Source organism: Dermacentor silvarum, chromosome 2 (genome assembly GCF_013339745.2).
Source record: "Dermacentor silvarum isolate Dsil-2018 chromosome 2, BIME_Dsil_1.4, whole genome shotgun sequence".
Lineage (NCBI taxonomy): Eukaryota > Metazoa > Arthropoda > Arachnida > Ixodida > Ixodidae > Dermacentor > Dermacentor silvarum.
Window position 1 is genome coordinate 141,130,660 of NC_051155.1, and position 16,251 is coordinate 141,146,910.

Sequence of the window (16,251 nt, forward strand, 5' to 3'; positions counted from 1 at the left end):
ACACACACACACACACACACACACACACACACACACACACACACACACACACGCACACGCACACGCACGCACACACACACACACACACACGCACACGCACACGCACACACACACACACGCACACGCACACGCACCACACACACACACACACACACGCACACGCACACGCACACACACACGCGCGCACACACACACGCGCGCGCACACACACACACACACACACACACACACACACCACACACACACACACACACACACACACACCACACACACACACACACACACACACACACACACACACACACACACACACACACACACACACACACACACACACACACACACACACACACACACACACACACACACACACACACACACACACACACACACACACACACACACACACACACACACACACACACACACACACACACACACACACACACACACACACACACACACACACACACACACACACACACACACACACACACACACACACACACACCACACACACACACACACACACACACACACACACACACACACACACACACACACACACACACACACACACACACACACACACCACACACACACACACACACACACACACACACACACACACACACACACACACACACACACACACACACACACACACACACACACACACACACACACACACACACACACACACACACACACACACACACACACACACACACACACACACACACACACACACACACACACACACACACACACACACACACACACACAACACACACACACACACACACACACACACACACACACAACGCACGCACGCACGCACGCACGCACGCACGCACGCACACACACACACAGGTGCACACAGGTACACACACACACACACACACACACACGCACGCACGCACACGCACACACAAACGCGCGCCCGCACAAACACGCAGGAAGACGTCAGTTCCCCGATTACTACTTGCTTTGCTTTGTCCTTATCGATATAAGAGTGACAGCGGAAGCCGAAATAAGCGGCTTGAGAACCTGGCGTATGCGCGTCAGAGCCTTGGGATTACACCGAAGGATTACGTTACGCGAAGGTTATGTGATCGTAGTTCTTGCGTATTTACCGGAAAGCCAACGTTACCGCAGATGCCTTTTTATGTAACTTATCTAATGCGGAGGATTGATGGAGACCTCGCTTTTTCGTCCCCACATCTTTCAATTCGTTATTCGTAAATTATTTTGCATAAGTTGCTGCCAACAAAGCCCTATCCTTCAGCCACGCTCAGAATGTTGGGGATCTTGGACGTATCACTGGAAGTTTTCCTGCTCGCACGAAAGGCCATGTGCGCTCGACTGGGAGATGATCAATCTACTAAGCCGCTCATCACGACAGCTGCGCATTTCAGGGAGCACCGTCTCAAACAAACTAAATAAAAAGTGCCCAGTACCTTCGCGTCTGTCAATCCAGGATAGTGACGCCGGCGAGCTTCGTACGGAGGTAAATTATTAAAATTAGTTCTTGACATTTGTAGCATTCTTTTGCAGTCCGGAGGACAACAACGTTTTCCGTGATGAAAATATATCTGCCACGTTACCATTTAGAAAGCTAACAACGGTATCACACATTGATACTCCAGGAAACCGGGCAGCCGATGCTATTGAGACTTCAGCACACAACTTTGACCTTTTGTGACCATAAATTATGCAAGTTCGACGACGCGGGACTGCTTATACCCCGCCACCTACAACGCTTACATTAGCATGGACGTATCGCCCAAATGAGGTAGAATAAGTTAATCGCTGGTCACACTTTTGTTACGCATCGGCTATGTTAATTTAGTACGTTGCCTGCGCCGACGGGCTAAATTAACTAAATTAATTAATTAGTGACGTGCTCCGATCTCCTTGTCACCGGCGTGTGGACACTACAGTGACTGTGGGTACAGCGCGAACTAGACAGGACGGTCAGAAGTAGCCACACACTGCGATGTCTACTCCTGTCCGTCCTGTCTAGTTCGCGCTGTACCCACAGTCATGAAAAACCAACACGCCCAACTTTCTACACTACAGTGATACGTGGGACCACTTGCTTTTTATTTTTTTTGCTCGTTGGTTGATTCATTCATTTGTGGGGTTTAATGTCCCAAAACAACAATGGAGCTATGAGTGACGACGTAGCGGAGGGCTCAGGGTTAAAATTTTAACAAGCTGGGGTTCTGTAACGTGCACTGAAATATAAGGGCACGAGCGTTCCTGCATCTCGTCTCATCGGGCTGTCGAGGCTCGCAATCGAATCCGCGACCTCGTACTGAGCAGAAAAGTGTGCCATATAGCTAGAACTTGCTTTTACAATGCCCAGTTTTCAACCGTCTCTGCGCTGTTGAGATCTCACGAACGACGCTTATTGATTGGTTTTCTAGATATCGAGTCCCAACTCGATACCAGGCTCACAAAGCTGTACTAGAATTTTTCAAGTACGGGACTAGGCTCTCGTCCGCAGGGATCGTACTCTATCTGTGTGTTGATATTTCATGTACTGTGCTGTTTTGTCCTTTCACGTGTCTTTTCAAGTGGTTATCAACAACAACAACAACAACAACAACAACAACAACAACAACAACAACAACAACAACAACAACAACAACAACAACAACAACAACAACAACAACAACAACAACAACAACAACAACAACAACAACAACAACAACAACAACAACAACAACAACAACAACAACCACGGCAACAACAGCAGCAACAACAACAACCACCAACAACAACAACCACGACAACAACAGCAACAACAACAACAACCACAATAACAATATTAAGAATAATAATGTTTGTAACAGTTGAAAAGAAATGCACATATCCCGAATGGACATCGCAAAAGCTTATATCCTAATTTGACTTGTTGATTAAGTCGTGGGCTGCTGTAGCAGCTAGCTCTAACAAACATTATTTCTTACTAGTGTATTTGGCGCATAATCACTACGCCTTGACGCTTTCTTGGGATTGGTGCTACAGATTTGGAAATGTATCTATTGACATGAAAAACTATAGCCGGAACATGACTGAAAAGAAAAATCCGGCAGTACGTATCGCACAATGACTATTGGCGTTAATGTAATTAGCATTCAAGCAATGTAGTGACATAGCGTATTGCTGGAAGCGCCTTTAGTTACAATCTGTAGTGGCCATTCTGAGAGTTCGAATGCTTCGGCTATTCGGCTATATGCGACATACGATGTATCCGGGATCGGCCCACTTCGCTATGACACTTGCACGCCAGGGTCGGCCACGGGGGCATGGTGACATCTGTGTGACGGCGATGAAATGGTGAAGAAGGAGTCACGCATATAGAACGACGAAGGCGTTATGGCGACGATGACATGACGACACTTGGATGAATATTCTGAAATGATGACGACGGTATAACGAGGACAATGTGACGATAACGACATGGTTACAATGGGAATCGACGAATGTATGACGACGCTGGCGTAACGATGACGGCATGACGAAAGTCGGATGACGAAGCTTGAATTACGACGACGGAACAACTTTGACGGCATCATGAACACGAGCGAATACCTAGCGGCCCAAGATAGTAGACAAGTTGGGTCAGTGGGTAAGAAGATAGATAGATAGATAGATAGATAGATAGATAGATAGATAGATAGATAGATAGATAGATAGATAGATAGATAGATAGATAGATAGATAGATAGATAGATAGATAGATAGATTCAGAGTGCCTGAAATAGGCAAATAACGCTAATCGCATTAAAATGCTTCGTTATCAGATGCGCCTTTCACGTAGAGGAAAAATGTTAGTATAATATGCACTTGAGGGCTTTTTTATCGTTGTACCGATGTTCGCGAGGTGCGACAATAACCTTTGATAAACCTCAATCTTGAATATAGACTATAAACACACCTGTAGAGTGGATACATCTGGCAAAGCTTTAGCGACGGCTGTAGGGGATGTCACTGTGAGAGAATTCAGCTGCAGAAAGCATCATTCTTCTTCTTCTTCTTCAAAAAAAAAAAAAAAAAAACCGTGCCCTTGCGCCTACTTGGAAGCATTGGGAGCAAACTTCCTTCGCTTGAACGCTGGAGTTAAAGCTAGATTTATGGAATGCCTATTAATGGTATGTTACGGGTGTAACATATGTTACGGATGACAGATACCATAGCATCAATCCTGTATAATGGTAGTGCATAGGAAAATACTTGGAGGATTAAACCTTCAGCGAAAACTATAAACTTACAACGAATTTTGCAGCAGAAGTTTCCGACAGAGGCAGAGAGAGCCTCTTTACTGAAAACTGGAGAGGTTTGCCTAGCGGCATGCCTACAGCACTGCTACTCCAGGTGAATGCGATGATAAATGAAATTATGCGCACAGGAGACAGGTCCACTTAACACACACATACAGCACACATAACACAACATAGATAATTAAAGTATCTCGTTGAGACCATTGTCTCTCAGAAAAGTTGAAAGCTCCTCCGTAGCGCTGGATGCACCGAGGGCAGTAGTGCACGGTCGAAGTACGTGTGGCAGCGCAAGGTGCGAACCCTGATGTGCATTTAGTGCGGTCATTATAACGGTGCTTTGGAGTACAAAAAAGGGTTGCAGTGGAATGTTAAGTCTCCTATGTCATCTCGTGCATTGCACGCCAGGCACAGTGGCGATCCCATCCGCTTATTTTGCACAAGAAGCATTGTGTGGGTAACGTTCAGGCGAATTTGCTGCGGACACGCACGATCACGCCTGTGAAGCCCACACAATCGAGGGTTAGAAAAGTCGCCGGGAAAGGAAGACAGCCCCAAGAAGTAATCAAGAAAAGACGTCGGGTAGCGTTGTTTTTGAACCACCTTCATGCATATCTCACTTATTTATTCACACTTATAGGTCGTTCTTGTAGTTTTTGATAATTTGGCACTTCGGTCCTTGTACTCGAATACCAGTTAAACTACCATGACCTTGGGCGGAATGCGACAAGCAAGTTTATTTATCGAAGAGGTCATCACGGGATGGCGGGTATGACAATTCATATGGTGTTCTTGCTGCATGGCAAAATTTATCGGCGTTACTAAAAAAAAAAAAAAAAAGGAAACAGTGGGAAGTATTTTGTGAGCAACGTTCATTTGGGGGGGGGGTGACAGCAACTGAAATTATTTTATGCTCAGATAATTAAGTGAAAACCATTTGTTACTTTGGCGTTTTCAAGAACATCTTCCAGCACCAAGTTTGGGGTGGGATTAAAAAAAATGACCAGTGTGAGCCACGGTTATGAACGTTTTACTAACAGCGTCACTTGACCGCCAAGCGCGGCCATGATTACTGGACAGGAGAATGGTTATCAAGTTCTGCGCTGGCAGTAGAAAGAAAGAAAGAAACTAAAAGAAAGAAAGAAAAGAAATGAAGCGATTGCAGTTATTGTCCACTGATGCGACCTTGCCAGCTGCGGGGGGGGTTGCAGAGGTAAACAGGGTAATTGAGTGCCGTCTACTGCATGGGGATCGGGGAAACAGTCCGCGGCTCCATTGCAACAACTGGCCGGAACACTCTTACCTAGCGCGAAACGCATGGTCGGCTGCCGTGCCCTCTGGTGCACCGGCTGACGCCAGAGTGCGATAAGCTTGCCGCGGATCGCCTTCCCCACCTGCGTTTCAACGCGGAAATGGGTGTTAGCCCTTACGCTTCGGCTATATTTATTTCTCACGAACACATTCACCTACATAAATATAACCCTGGGTGTTCTTCGAAGATCTAAGACGTAGAGGCAACGTTATTTCAATAAGTTTTGGTAGTACCTCGAAAAAAAAAAACATATTTCCTTGGAACGTTTCGTTAGTGTTCCTCAGGTGTCGATTAGTGCGGAAATCTGCCATGAAAATGGTTTCCTACAGGCTTTTCCGCCGAATTCTTTCAGTCGTGATGAAAATAATGAGAAGCACCGTCTACACAAAATACGCTAAACGAATACACATTATACGGGCGAACAAATAGAGAAGACGCTTATTGTTGACTAAATCTGCCTTCGTGCGTTTAAAGTATTCAGCATTCATGTAAAGGTCCTCAGCAGAAAGGAAGAGAGGGAAGCGAGGATTTGCCGAAAAGTTAACCGCGAATGAGAATGAGTATGTTCCTCCAGAAACAATGCGCTGGCCCCTAACCGAACGAGAACGATCACCCACCGCTGCGGCTTACGGATGGCGTCATGACGCTGAGCACAAAATGGTGGATGCGATTTCGGCATCGAGATGATGGCATCCACCGTGGTGGCATAGTGGCGATCGCGTTGCGCTATCGGGATCGAATCCCGGCCGGCCGCGGCGGCCGGATTTCAGTGGGAGTGAAATGCAAAAATGCCCGTGTACCGTGCATTGGGCGTACGTTCAAGAACCCCAGCTGGTCAAAATTAATCCGGAGTCCCTCACTACAGCGTGCCTCATAATAAAATCGTGGTTTTGGCACGTAAAACCCCAAAATTTAATTTAGACGATGGCGGAATGCAAGAACGCTTGCGTATACCGTACTTTGGGCACACCTTAAAGAACCACAGATGGTGATACATTTTCCGCAGTCATCCACTGCACGCCTTCCGCATAGCCTTTGTGTTAGTATGGGAAGTTCAAACGGCATAGACAAAACGGCAAAGTTGATCGGACTAAAGTATTCGTTTAACGAAGTATGGGCTCTTGGCAATAATGGAAAGGAGCCCGAGAGTAAAATAAAAAGAAGCACAATTAATCAATAAATATTTGATAAGAAAAGCGATTGCCATGGCTTCTTTTCTTCTCATTATGAAAATGATTGGCATAACATTACGAGAGATGCAGACAGCAGCTTGGGATTGGGAGAGAACACGGGTTTTTGAAAAACCATTTGGGATTAAAATGAAATGTGGTTGGGGAGGTCGTGTAGTACCTACATAGCGGAACGTGAGTGGTCTGTTAGGATAACTTGCAGAATTTGTGGCTACGGGCAGAAATACGCAGCTTATAGAGTGTCAGTGAATTAGGTAGGGCGGTGAGACTTGGGAAACGTGTAGGCGTGGGAGGAGCTTGCTGGACACCGGACAGGGGCCAGGACATGTTTTTTGTTTGCTGCGTGCGACGCGAAGTACTCTTGTATTAGCGGAAGCAAGCGAACGTACAGTTCATTCTCTCCGTATTCGATGAATCTACCGACACTTCCCCAGACTGTCGGCTCGAAACAAGAACCATATCCTCTTCGAAACAAGCTATAGACTTCTCAGATCCAGAAGGTTCTGCGATGCGATACGAGCACATCAGGCCATTCTGGCCCAGTTTCATCATCCTGTACATCCTGAACTCCAACATCCTCCTTGGCGACTTCCCGAACCTGCTGTAACGTAGACGGTTCCAGACATTGAGAAATAATCATCTATTCATCCCTTGGAGGCGAAACATTTAGCACTTCGTCAAATGAGCCGTCATCAAGATTTCTTTGCAACTGTTTCCGCGGATAGTTCAACGACCAAAGAAGGTCCGACGGTGGCAATTTACGTCCCTAAATATTATGTGAGCAAAAGTTACCGATTCTCGCACCAGATGTCATCTACGACAGGCGCACTTCTTGGTTTACTGCAAGCGGCGAGATTCATATCACTGATGAAAGGGCTTGCGCCGGTAGATGGGTGATCTACTCTGACTCGAATACGGCCCTAGAAATGCTAACCACATCGCACTGCTACGGTGACAATAGTTTATTGCCGTAAGAAACCTCAAAAGTACTAAAGGTTGTATCTTTGTCTGGCCATCAAGTCTGTTTTCAGTTGATTCGGGGCCATGTTGGCATGAATGAAATGAGGGGGCCAGACACATTGGCGACTGCAGCACGTAATGTTTATAGCTTCAACTTTATTGAATAGTCAATATCAAATGCCGAACGTTTTTTATCTAGACTGCGACAAAAGAACTTAGTGAAACCACTTGATTTGACGCCCAAAGTAATTTCCCGTTTCTGCGCTTCACACCATACCAACGCATTGATCGTACTTTTGATACATTATTAACTTGATCTGGAGGTGGCTTACGCAACTTAGTTCATATATAGGATCAAGGAGACGTCGTCGGTTGCTTGAACCGACTGTATAACACCCCGGAGATGCGTCGGTGGAACATGTGCTCATTGACTGCCCGTAATACCAGTGCCAGCGAGTTTTATTAGCGAGCTTAGTATTATAAGCGTCCTTCACCTGTGAAGGTCTACTGGTCTCTGGTGGTGCCCAGACAAATAAAGACACGCTGTCATGGGCTCTTCGTAACTTTGTAATAGATAATGACTTCATGCACTGTCTTTGAAAGACGATCCATTGTAAAGATGCTCAGTTTCTAACTTTGAGCACGTTTATGTAAACTTGTACTATTCTTTCTGTGCTTTATTTTATTGCGATAGCAATTATATGGACACTTCAACCGGATTTCTGCCGTCGCCGTCGCCGTGAGGTTCCCTATAGATAAAATCTTCGCCGCGCGCCGTATGCCCGAGCGGAAGCGTGCGGAGACGCGCGCTATCACGGAGAGCGAACGCACTCAATCACCCACGCGCAAGCAAGGAAGCGGGAAGCCAGCGCCGGAGGGAGCGCGGGGGGGGGGGGGGGGGAGGGCGCACTTCTACTCTGCCAACAACCGCGCTCGTCGCTCGCTCGCCCGCACAGTCTCTTATCTCCACACGGCTCTGACCTTTATGCGCCGTGCATTCGCCGCTCAGTTTCCATTGAAGCGATAGACCGCACGTACCTTCGCCCGCTGCGCGGCGTATGCGCTCGCTGCCAGCGTTTTGACAGTCGTTGGCTGCAGTCATTCAGTGTGATCTATTCATGTTTGTTTGTGCGCGCTCACACCACGCTTGTTCATTCAGTTAGTAATAGTCGGGCCACATTTTCCAACGCACGCTACACATGCAATGCTGCCCAGATCGGCAGTGCAGCACTACAGGTGTGTCCCTTCGCACGCGCTGCCCACGGTAAGCGCTTCTCATCAACACCACCGTTTCACACGCGCCTTCTCGTGGTCATCGAGTCTCTCTTCATGTCGGTCTACTTACGCCGCAGCACACCTGCTTACTTAATCAGCTCATGTTTACTACAATTCATATTGCTACCAAAGCCGCTCACCTTACTTCGTATGACATTGCTGTGTTGCTATCGCATTCATTGCTTCGCCCTTAGGGCGAAACTGTGACATTTTTTTTCACTGTCTTTTGTTAAAGCGAAGCATTGTTTGCCTACTAAATTTAGGTACTTTGTACCGACCTGTCTAGCCGCTTATGCCGTCCTGATGCTGCCAGGCTCGTTGCTTTAATAGGATATATATATATATATATATATATATATATATATATATATATATATATATATATATATATATATATATATATATATACATAATGACATGCATGACATCACACGCATGTACGTGACACAAGTGACATGCCAAGCATGACATAAATTACATGACATGCATGTCATGATTTAGCCTTTTACGCCGTCGTGATCGTCTCTACAAATTGGATATATATATATATATATATATATATATATATATATATATATATATATATATCAGGATATGCATGATATGAATGACACGACATGCATATCATGACATAAATGGCATAAAGGATATGACATGCATTCATGACATGAATACCATTGCGTGAGTGGTATGATTGATATGACATCCATGACATGTATTCCACGACATGCCATGACATTATATGACATGAAATACATGCATGCATGACATGAAGTTATCTTGCTTTGTCGTACCACAGAGGCTCTCGTAACACACACAGAATTTCTTACTTTACACAGACCCGTTCGAACATAAGGTAGCTCTTTGAAGAGCCTCTAACTATGATGAAAAATGCTTCGCACAGCATCATTATATACGATGCACATACATACACGCCAAGAAAATAAAAACACGCACATGTAACCGGCAGAGGCCATCGGCTCCTTATTTTGGCCAACGCCCATCGAGTCGAATGAATTCCTCGCGCTTTGGACACGCACATTCATTTTTTTTCTCTCTTTCCTTCTCTGTCTCTCCATATCATGCGTTTGACACGGCGCCGTCGGCCGTTATCGGGCGGCGAAAGGACATTTCAGATTAAACTCGCGGGATATATATGCACGAACACCCGCCTCCACGCTAAGCCTCGTGTCATCATCGCCTCGGCCGCGCGCGAGGGTGGGCGCGTGCACATGCGTCTATACATCGAGGTTAGCAGCGAGACGCAGCGTATATAACGCCGATTCATGGTCACCGCGCGCGAAGCCTCGCAGCTGCTGCATAGCGTCGCATTGAGGATGCGCGAGAAACACGCGCGATATATGGCCGCTCGCGGCATCACACGCTACGTAGCTCCCGTGTAATGCGGGGAGGAGGGGGGGGGGGGGGGGACGCGCCATAGGTTATAGCGCGTATAAAGGACGACGGGAGGGCGTCGAGGCGTCGCCGCAGTCGCCATTTGTAAGCGACGCGGCGACGGACGCGCGGTGTGAGTGATAGTGTGACCTCGTTAGCGGAGCGTTTTTTTTTTCTTATTTTTACCGATTCCCGGTGCTGACTATATCCCGGCACGAGAGGCTAAAGGCATCGCGCAATAACGACGTTGAAAAGGGCCTTTGCTATAACAACAAAACGCTGCGCGAATGGATTTAGTGAACAGCGCGTAAGTGCGGTGAAAGAAAGGACGCAGCCCTGCAGAGTCTTCTCTCTTCTCTCTCTTTTTCCTGTTTCGTTTCTGTTCTTGCACTTTCATTGCATTGGCCTATAAAGCGGCAGGAACGGATTTTTCTTGTAAATGCCTGTCGGGTTGCAAAGCCAGAAGGACGAGCGTATAACTTATAGGCAAGAACATCACAAGCGCCATGGAATCCGCTAATGTCTTTCTCAGGGATGACACGCTCGCTTTGGACTCACTCGTGCAGTGCATGCACTAAAGGGCACGGAGAACGGGAAAACGAGGCGCACTCTAATGTTTCACCTGTGTACCGTCAGAGTCGATTACGGGTGGTCTAGGAGCAAAATTGTGTTATCTGCTCTGGCATCGTAGACTTACCATTACCTACGTGTGTAACTACCGGTTCGAGTTGAGAACGCGGAACTTTATTTCAGGCATATGCTAAAGAGAACCCATGACAGTAACTGCTTATTTTATAGGGTCAACTGAATACAAAGCTGAAACAAGATCGCCTGCTACTCCTGCCTGAAAAATTGGCATACAATCAGGAAGGCGAACAGAAAATGACCAATTAAGGAATGAGGAGAATGTTATCGCTAAGTGCAAAGCCTGAGTAATATTGTTACAGAAGAATATTGTTGCAGACACATCCAAGGGATAAGCTACTATCGTGTTTACGACAAGACAAACGGCACTGATAAGTTTTGTTATCCAGTCCACTGTGTAATATCCTCGGGCCCTGAGAGTATGTAAATAAATAAATAAATAAATAAATAAATAAATAAATAAATAAATAAATAAATAAATAAATAAATAAATAAATCTATAGAAGGTTTCTCTTAAAAATAATGAAAGCTTCGTACTTGTTAATCCTTTTTCAGTTTCACGCCCTCATTATCTGGCCGGCCCAACGCCACTTCTGCTCTCGCTTTCTAACCCATGCTGCTGTCTTGCTACTTCCTAATGTTATGCGCATATGCCACTAACCTTTTGCCGGAACTTGATGAAGTATAATGAAGAGAGAGAGAAAGGCAAAGGAAAGACGGGGAGGTTAATCAGAGATTATCTTCTGTTGGCTACCCTGTACCGTGACGTCAACCCGCTAAACACACACACACACACACACACACACACACACACACACACACCACACACACACCACACACACGCACGCACACACGCACGACACCACCACACACACACACACACACACACACACACACCACACACACACACACACACACACACACACACACACAACACACACACACACACACACACACACACCACACACACACACACACACACACACACACACACACACACACACACACACACACACACACACACACACACACACACACACACACACACACACACACACACACACACACACACACACACACACACACACACACACACACACACACACACACAACACACACACACACACACACACACACACACACACACACACACACACACACACACACACACACACACACACACACACACACACACACACACAACACACAAACCACACACACACACACACACCACCACAACACAACACACACACACACACACACACACAACACACCACCACACACACACAACACCCCACACACACACACACACACACACACACACACCCCACACACAACACACACCACACACACACACCACACACACACACACACACACAACACACACCCACATACACACACCACACACCACTACAGAACTGTTTCTGTGGGCGCGGCCACTCAGTCTGGCGTTGCATAGTGTTACACAGTGTCGACGTACCACTAATGCATTCTACGTCACACAGGCTACAGTTACAATTTGTCGCTAAGACCGGTGTCTTTTAAATAACGCAACAGTGCCATCATAGTGGCTCGCACTGATGTTCATGTAGGCCAATTTCCAAGAATGTTGTTTTCCGTGAGTGAGCGCTTGTCTAGTTGGTCTGGCGTGGCTGAGAGGGCCGCTCTTTGCGGATTGAAATGCGGGCACTCACAAAGAAGGCGCGCGATTATTTCGTTGCACCTGCAGAAGTCACAAATTGGGCTATGGGCCATTCCGATCAGAAAGGAGTACGAGTAAATTAGGGTCTAGGGTATGAAGGCGTGCACTTGTGAAGTCGGGTGAATTCTATTGAACCAAAGTTAGGCGCACAATGTTGTTTCGTTGCGTCGGCTCTTGAAGGAGGAATGGCTACGCAGTTGACGTTGTCGTGGGCAGATCGGGCAGCTGTGTCCGATTGATCATTGCCATGTATGCTACAGTGACTGGGCAGCCATTGATATATTATATCGTGTCCTTCGTCAACTACTTGATGGTGTACTTGTCTGATCTCTGCGACGAGCTGCTTGTGTGATCCATGGCGCAATGCTGAGAGTAAAGTCTGAAGGGCTGCCTTGGAATTACAGGACATTGACCATGGATGAAGAATAATGAAACTTGAATGAATATAAAGACGACATTGTCCTGTTCAGCAACGCTGGGGATGAATTACAACGCATGATTGAGGACCTTAACCAAGAAATTGTAAGAGTGGGGCTGAAGATTAGTATGCAGAAGACAATGTTCAACAGCCTGGCAAGAGAACAAGAATTGAGGATCGCCAGCCAGCCTCTAGAATCTGTAAAGGAGTACGTTTATCTAGGTCAATTACTCACACGGGACCTGATCATGAGAAGGAAATTTATAGAAGAGTAAAATTGGGTTGGAGTGCATACGGAAGGCATTGCCAAATTCTGACTGGGAGCTTATCACTGTCGTTGAAAAGAAAAGTTTACAATCATTGCATTCTACCGGTGCTAACATACGGGGCAGAAACCTGGAGGTTAACAAAGAAGCTCGAGAACAAGTTAAGGACCGCACAAAGAGCGATGGAACGAAGAACGTTAGGCCTAACGTTAAGAGACAGAAAGAGAGCAGTGTGGATCAGAGAGCAAACTGGGATAGCCAATATTCTAATTGACATTAAGAAGGAAAAAAACGGCGGATCCCACAACCTGTGGGAATCGATTTTATGCGAAGCAGTGTACGGGGAGCCTACCAAGGTAACAAAACGACCATGAGAGCACCAAGACGTAGGCGGCTTTTATGACCTACTTGACACGCGCATGCCATAACATTCATGTCATGAGTCCTCAGGAGTCCGTTTAGCTACACCTAAGAGACCTTAAGGCGAAAGCCTTAGTCATGCTCATGACTATGAATTCGATCATCAACCTTTAGCCTTTTCCTTCAGTGCTTCACTTAGTAACACATCCGAACTCATTCCATTGGTTTTTGAGTGTTAATCTTTTTTCGCTGTAATTCTCATTTTTGCAGAGTCATGGCCGTGACTATGACTTCTACTACAATCCTTTAGTGTTTCCTTCACTTAGTGCCCACGACCGAACCATTTCAGTGGTTTTTGAGTGTTAATCTTTTTCGCTGAGTCATTGTCATTTTTGCTCAGTCATTGTCATGACTGACTTCTACCATGATCCTTTAGTGTTTCGTTCACTTAGTACCCACGTCAGAACCCATTTCAATCACTTTTTAGTGTTAATCTTTTTTTTCGCTGAGTCATTGTAATTTTGCTCAGTCATGGTCATGACTATCACTTCTACCGCTATCCTTTAGTTTTTCCTTCACTTAGTACCCACGTCCGAACCCATTTAATTGGTTTTTCAGTGTTAATCTTCTTTCGCTGAGTCATTGTCATTTTTGTTAAGTCATGCTCATGACTATGACTTCTACCGCTATCCTTTAGTGTTTCCTTCACTTAGTACCCACGTCCGAACCCATGTCATTGGTTTTTCAGTGTTAATCTTTTTTCGCTGAGTCATTGTCATTTTTGCTCAGTCATGCTCATGACTATGAGTTATGCCAGCATCCTTTAGTGTTTCCTTCACTTAGTACCCACGTCAGAACCCATTCCAGTGGTTTTTGAGTATTAATATTTTTCGCTTCGTCATTGTCATGACCTGCATGACAATGACAAACATGACCTACATGAGCTACCACTTATGTTCGTCATACAATCCTGTCATACTATGCCAATTTTGGTACCTACCAAGTTAACGAAACGACCATGAGAGCACCAAGACGTAGGCGGCTGTTTCATGACCTACATGGCACACATCTCATGACATTCATGCGATGACATATCATCATGTTCGTCATGTGCTCTTGTCATAGTATGCCAATTTTGGTACATATCAAGTTAACGAAACGACCATGAGAGCACAAAGACGTAGGCGGCTAGATAGATAGATAGATAGATAGATAGATAGATAGATAGATAGATAGATAGATAGATAGATAGATAATAGATAGATAGATAGATAGATACTGCCAAAGTAGCAAATGTTAGCCAAGAAATGCTTTGCATTTAAAAATGAACCTGGACAGGGCATGCAATGCGTAGGATGGATAACCGGTGGACCATTAGAGTTATAAAATGGATACCAAGCGAAGGGAAGCGTAGTGGAAGACGGCAGAAAACTAGGTGGGGGGATCAAATTAGGAAATTTGCAGGCGGAAATTGGAATCAGCTAGCGCAATACAGGAGTAATTGGAGATCGCAGGGAGGGGCCTTCGGTCGTCCTGCAGTGGACATAAACATAGGTTGATGATGATGATGATGATGATGATGATAGGGCACCCAACAACGACAACGGAATGCAACATGACAGCGTCGTAGCCGCGCTTAGCGTTGCTGCAATTATTTGCTTGTCTGAAACCGTCTTTTTATAAGTGCAATTGACGCCTGCAAAGCTCACATTCATCTTCGGTTAGTGAGACGCGGTTATTAGAAAAGTCCTATTTGGACACCGGTCAGCCATTCTTGCCGTCGGGGCGCTGTTTCGTCTAAACATCCACTTCTCGTCGGCGGCTACTGCATTTTACAGCACTCGCGTGCATTTTACGCCGCCCCCTTGTGCAGGACGTCCTCCTACTTTCGCAAACGGTTTCCTCGCCACGGCTGTCACGGCCTTTAGCGCCTAACGAGCGGTCATCAGCGTCGATGAGGAAAGCCCGCCCTTAGAAAAGCTCGCCCTTTCCCTGAGCACGCACTTTCGAGAGAACTCCGGTACGAATCTTGCAGGATAGAGCCTTTAACGTCACCCTGCGCGAATCAACGTTTGCATATTTTGTTGTTGTTTTTCCATAATTCCTGGTCACCACATCGCGCGAATACAAAGGCGCATCTCACTGCGCGCATGCAGGCAAGCGCACCACCAAAGCCTGCAACACTCTGGCGCTGTGCCCGAGGCAGGAAATAGGAAGCGGCAGTCGTCAAGGGTGAAAAACACAGCTCTGACTCACCGTCGGCTACTTACTGCACCTCGCGAGTTTATAATATCGCCGCTGCGTTTCCCCAATATTTCGAAACAATTCACTGAGGTGGGAGAGGGAATCGAGCGAGAAAGAAAAAGGGAGGAGAAAGAAACAACAGGCGAGAACATTAAAGGAAACGGCACCTATTGAAGGTCTCGGACAAATCGAGAG